We start from the raw sequence: 6,000 nt of genomic DNA on the forward strand, positions 1-6,000 counted from the left end.
TTACGACGAAGTTATAAGGGTATTGTTGATTCTGAGTTTCTCGAATTTCTTCAGCCTTGTGTCAATAACGCTAGATCTGTAATTAGCAATCTGCCGTGTAACACTTACGTTGAGGAATCTTGTGCTTTGTTATCCCGTACTTTACGTGGTGCACTTGATGTTTTTGCGCCTGCTCGGGCATTCGTTGTTAGGAGGCGCCCTGTGCCGTGGCTCTCGTGTGAGCTCAGGATGCGTATTCGTGATCGAAACTTACTGTATAAACAGGCCAAGCGTTCGAATAGTTTGCTAGGATATGCTAGATATAGACTCCTTCGGAATCAGCTCAATGCGGACATTAATCGTGCTAAGAGTGAGTTTCACTTAAGTTCTCTAAATGGCATCACTGACCAGGCTAAATTGTGGAGAGAGTTGGCTCGTCTTAGACTCGTAAAGTCTTCTTTTGTTTCCCCTCTCCACTTTTTCACACCAGTTCAGTTAAATGCTCACTATACTTTAGTTTCCCGTGCATCACCGCTGAGTTATGATGATTTTATCTTAGCTACCTCTCGTGTTGCTCGCCCACCTGGACGTCCTGAGTTTGTCTTTTCTCCGATACTACCTCGTATGATTCTTAAGCATATTGTGGCTGGACCTGCCAACTCTTACGTTTCTGGTTCGGATGGCATTCCACTTCAGGTTCTGCGTATGGCCTGGCCTGGTATCTCATCATGGCTCACTGCACTTTTCAATCAATCATTGGAGTCTTCCTTGTTTCCTTCTGAGTGGAAACGGGCTTTAATTCGTCCATTGTCTAAGATTCGCACTCCTTTGTCTCCGTCCGATACGCGACCGATTGCAAACTTGCCTGAACTTTCTAAAATTCTTGAAAGGATTGTTGCCGAACAGATTACTGACTATCTTAATGAGCATAATATTTTAGATCCAAGACAATCGGCATATCGCTCTGGTCACAACACGCAGTCTGCTCTTTTGCGTGTTTGCGATGACATCAGGGAGGGGGTTGATAAAGGACTCGTTACCATCTTGATTCTGTTTGACTTCAGCAAAGCTTTTGACACGGTCTCGCATCTCCTTCTACTTATCAAGCTGGTGGAAATTGGTTTTTCTGATGCCGTGATTGCTTGGATCTTCTGGTACTTAACAGGCCGCTCTCAAGCCGTGGTTGATGATGAGGGGAATTGTTCTGACTGGTTATCAATGTCCCTGGGTGTTCCTCAGTGTTCGGTGCTTGGTCCTCTGCTGTTCTCCCTTTTCATTAACGACATTAGCAAAGTTTTGTCTTACTCTAACCACATGCTTTTTGCTGATGACAAGCAGATATATTTCTCATGTCCACCTGCTGATATTATTCGTGGCCTTGAGCTGATTTCTAGGGATGCCCGTGCAATTTTTGAATACGCTAGTGCAAATGGCCTTAAACTCAATCTTGCTAAATCCAAGGTTATTATTTTTGGCAGTCAAACTCATGTTAGTAATATTGACATTACCCTTCTACCACCGATAGTTATTGACCAAACGCCTCTCCCTTTTGTTAGTGATGTGAGAAATTTAGGTGTAATCTTAATGTCCAACCTGTCATGGAAGAAGCATGTCTTACGTGTCTCACAGAATGTTCACCATGCTCTGTACAAACTCAAATTTAAAATAAGAACTCCCTTTCTACTGCGCTTAGAATCAAACTCGTTAACACTCTTATCTTACCACACATTGACTACTGCTGTCTTGTTTATCACGGTTTAAGTAGCGAGTTGAATACTAAGTTGCAGAGACTTGTTAATTGTTGCATTAGATTTATTTTCAATCTCAGGCGAGAAGAACACATCACTCCGTTCAGGCGTCGTTTGGGGTGGCTTTCGGTCGGAAATAGAAGGCTTTATTTTCTTGGCTGCCAAACTTACCGTATTCTCTATACGCAATCACCTTCTTATCTTCAGGAACTTTTCATTCCTCCTGATTTAGCTTTGAGGAGATCAGATCGCTTGGCCTCTTCTTCGCATACATTTCACATTCCTCTCCATAGAACCGCTACCTATCGCAATTCTTTCCGACTGTCTGCAATGTACTTTTGGCACTCTCTTCCTGACAACATTAAATCTGCATCTTCTCTTGGCTCTTTTAAGAATCTCCTCCGTCCGTATTTATTTGCGTTGGAGTCTGACTGACATTGCCTGCTTTCTATTCGCTGCTTACTGTTCGACACACTTGTGAGTCTGTGTCCTGCTCTGTTGAACTGTTAGCTCTAAGATTAGTATTATGATTTGTGTTTGAGCTTATATGCGATACTTGTATATGATTTTATTATTATGCTCTGTTATTACGCTTTGTTGAACTGTTAGCTCTAAGATTAGTATTAAGATTTTTGGTTTAAGTTAATCTGTGATACTTTTGTATACTCTGTTATTACGCTTTGTTGAATTGTTGCTCTAAGATTAGTATTAAGATTTTTAGTTTAAGTTTATCTGTGATACTTTTGTATACGATGATTGCGTTTTGCATTCTGTTTGTGCTTACTCCTACTTTGCCCTTTAGCTTACGCTTGGGCATAATAAATCTATGAATCAATCAATCAATCAATCTTTCTCTCTCCCTTTCTCTCTCTCTCTCTTCCCCCCCCTCTCTCTCTCTCTCTCTCTCTCTCTCTCTCTCTATATTCTCGGTGTCAGAACTGTTAAGAAGGCACTGTCGGCGACTTCCACTGTTGCTGCATCTTCCGGCTCAGTCGTTGTTACCTTGGCCTCGAGTGCCGTGCGCGATATGGTTATTTCAAAAAAGCGGGCAAAGGGTGTTCTCAAATGTAAGGACGTATGCGGTGGTAACTCAGATCGTTACATTTATGTAAACGAGTTGTTATCCAAGAGCACTTACGACATGTTACAACGGGCTAAGAGTGTTGCTAAAGAGAGGTCGTATAAGTATGTCTGGGTAAGGAATGGTCAAATATGTGTTAGGTCTTCTGATGGTCAACCTGTTATTCATATTGATTCCGACACTGATGTAGCTAAGCTTATCTGACTGGTCCGACCGGCTCGTTCCTTGTTCTTTGATCGTTCGGCTTAATCAACATGTAATTCTTCTGGGATACGTTTTGCTGAACTCAACGCTTATTCCTTTCGTGGACATATCGACTTGCTTACACGTGAAATTGGATAACATTGTTTCTGGTATAGAACTTCTAGTGCTTTCATTCCTTATTATTAGTTCATAAATTGCGCTGCGCCTTAGTTCTTAGTTTTATATACACTATTTAGTTCTCTTTGGTAATACTGCTCCTTATCTTATTCTTTTTCACTGTACTTATTATTAGTTAAGTTGCGTTAGTTCTTAGTTTTTTTTACATGGTATATTATTGAGATTGCTGCTGCTTGCCTTATGAGAGAGAGCATGCACATCATACTAACTTCTGACCGCTATATTTCGCTTTTGTTTACATCTTATTGTATCTCTGCATCTTGTAACTGCTATATTATTGTAATTGCGATATTATTGTAACTGCTATATTACTTTTTTGCCCTTTAGCCTTTGCTTGGGCATAATAAATTATATCTATCTATCTATCTCTCTCTCTCTCTCTCTCTCTCTCTTTCTCTCTCTTCCTCCTTCCTTCCCTCTCTCCCTCTCTCCCTCCCCGTAAAATTCTACCCCTGTTTTATATACAATTCTTTAAGATTCGGTCAATTATTTCCCGAAAAATTGGAAAAATTTCGGATACCGGTTCCCGAAAAGATCGGTAACGAAAAACTATACACTCTATAGCACTCCCCGGAAAATTCTACCCCTGTTTCATATTGTTGAGAATATGTACATTTGTGCTGGCTATAGTGGCGAGCGAGTATGTGTGAGCACGCTTGGTATGTGCAAGTAGGTAGGAGAGGGAGTTTCGGTTCGAGCGTGCTCGTACGAGTGAAAAGGGGAGAGAACGATTACAGCTGTTGAACTGTAGGCACCGCGCAGCACAGATACCTGATCTTCACAGAAATAAGTTTTGTATTAAATAATAAACACTTTATTTCACTCTTTCATTTAAATCAATAAGTTATAGATTATTTATCTAACCACCAAATTAACACATATATAATTCTTTAAGATTCGGTTGAAAACTGTAGATTTGCATAGCGGACAAACATACATACATTCATTTATATATATATAGAGATAGGGGTAGAAAAAAAAGACTGAAGAATATGATAGAATTATAAATAGTCCGATATCTCAAAATTAGCGGAAGTTAGAGCAACCACGAACATTTCTCAAAAAATTCAAAATTTTATAAAGAAAGAACCTTTTTACCGATTATCGCTAAATTTAATACCAACCTTCCTTTAATGATACGTTCTATATATAAGATTACGTGTATAACTTGTACACTTTTTAGGCAAAAATCGGTAACCCCTTCACCGATTATTGCCAAATTCAACACCAACCTACCTTTAATGATACTCTATCAATAAAAAAAAAATTAAGCTCGATATCTCAAAATTTGCGGAAATTACCCTTATAGAAAAATATACTCAACCTATAGAAAAACCCTTAAAGTTGGATGTGATTTCAGACCGCCAATAGAAGGTTAACCATTATTTAAATGGTTAACGTTCTATTGGCGGTCCGAAATCACACCCAACTTTAAGGGTTTTTCTATGGGTTGAGTGTATTTTTCTATAAGGGTAGAGTAATTATGTAGATTTTTTTTAGATAGAAATCGGTAATCCCTTTATTATTAGCAATTTTTCTAATTTTAATATATTCTTCGGTTTTTTCTACCCCTATTTCATATATAATTCTTTAAAATTTGGTTAATTAGTTCTTGAGTTATAGAAATTTCGGTAAATTTGGCACACACATACACACACTCACACATACATACATACGGACATTTTTTAAAATTACGATTTTCCGACGTTTTAGAACATTCTGAACACATTGGCATCGAAAACTAAAAAAACAATTTTTTCTTCGGTCTTTTCTACCCCTATTTCATATATAATTCTTTAAAATTTGGTTGATTATAGACCTAGCTTTATATGCGATCAAAGGTTCATATACGAAGTTTATGAAAACAAAGCTTCCTCTATGAGGAAGCAAAAATGAGGTAATCTTTTTTTTTCGTTTTTTACTGTACTTTTCAAAGAAAATATCGAAAAAATTTTTAATGGACAATTTGACTGTTTTTTTGGGAGGGGATTTAAGTAAAAAAAATTTTTTTTCTCAATGCGACCGTTTTAATTTTTTTCAAAAAAATGTCACAAATCCTAGACTTATTGTTAGTTTCGAAATTTTTAAGCCATTGATGAAGATGGGATTTCAATAACTTCGATTTTTTAAGGGACTTTCTTCATATTTTTTCCAAAAATAATTTTTTAAAAATAAGATAGACTTTACCAATGGCTATCAAAAAATTTGATAAATTTATAGACAGCAATCCTGAAATTTCGATCTATAGATAAAAAGGAAATTCGAATTTTTTCTATTTTTTAATTGCATTTTTACTTATTTTTATTATTAAATTACTTTTTTGTAATGAAATATTATAAATTGGTAAACTTAACGGATAGCATGTGACAATTAAATTATATAGTTAATGAAAAAAAACACGTATATTATCTGTGAAAATAGCAATCAGATTTATTTGAAAATAAAATAAATAAAAAAATTAAAAATAAACAAAATATATAAAAAAAATATATATTAACTATATGATTTAATTGTCACATGCTATCCGTTAAGTTGGCCAATTTATAATATTCCATTATAAAAAAAGTAATTCAATAATAAAAATAAGTAAAAATGCAATTAAAAAATAGAAAATATTCGAATTTTCTCTTTATCTATAGATTGAAATTTTAGGATTGCTGTCTATAAATTTATCAAATTTTTTGATAGCCATCGGTAGAGTCTATCTTATTAAAAAAAATTATTTTTGAAAAAAATAAAGAAAAAATCCCTTAAAAAAATCTAAGTTATTGAAATCCCATCTTCATCAATGGCTTAAAAATTTCGAAACTA

Source organism: Temnothorax nylanderi, unplaced genomic scaffold (genome assembly GCF_030848795.1).
Source record: "Temnothorax nylanderi isolate EJ_2023f unplaced genomic scaffold, tnyl_v1.0 TNYL_tig0383_pilon, whole genome shotgun sequence".
Classification (NCBI taxonomy): Eukaryota; Metazoa; Arthropoda; class Insecta; order Hymenoptera; family Formicidae; genus Temnothorax; species Temnothorax nylanderi.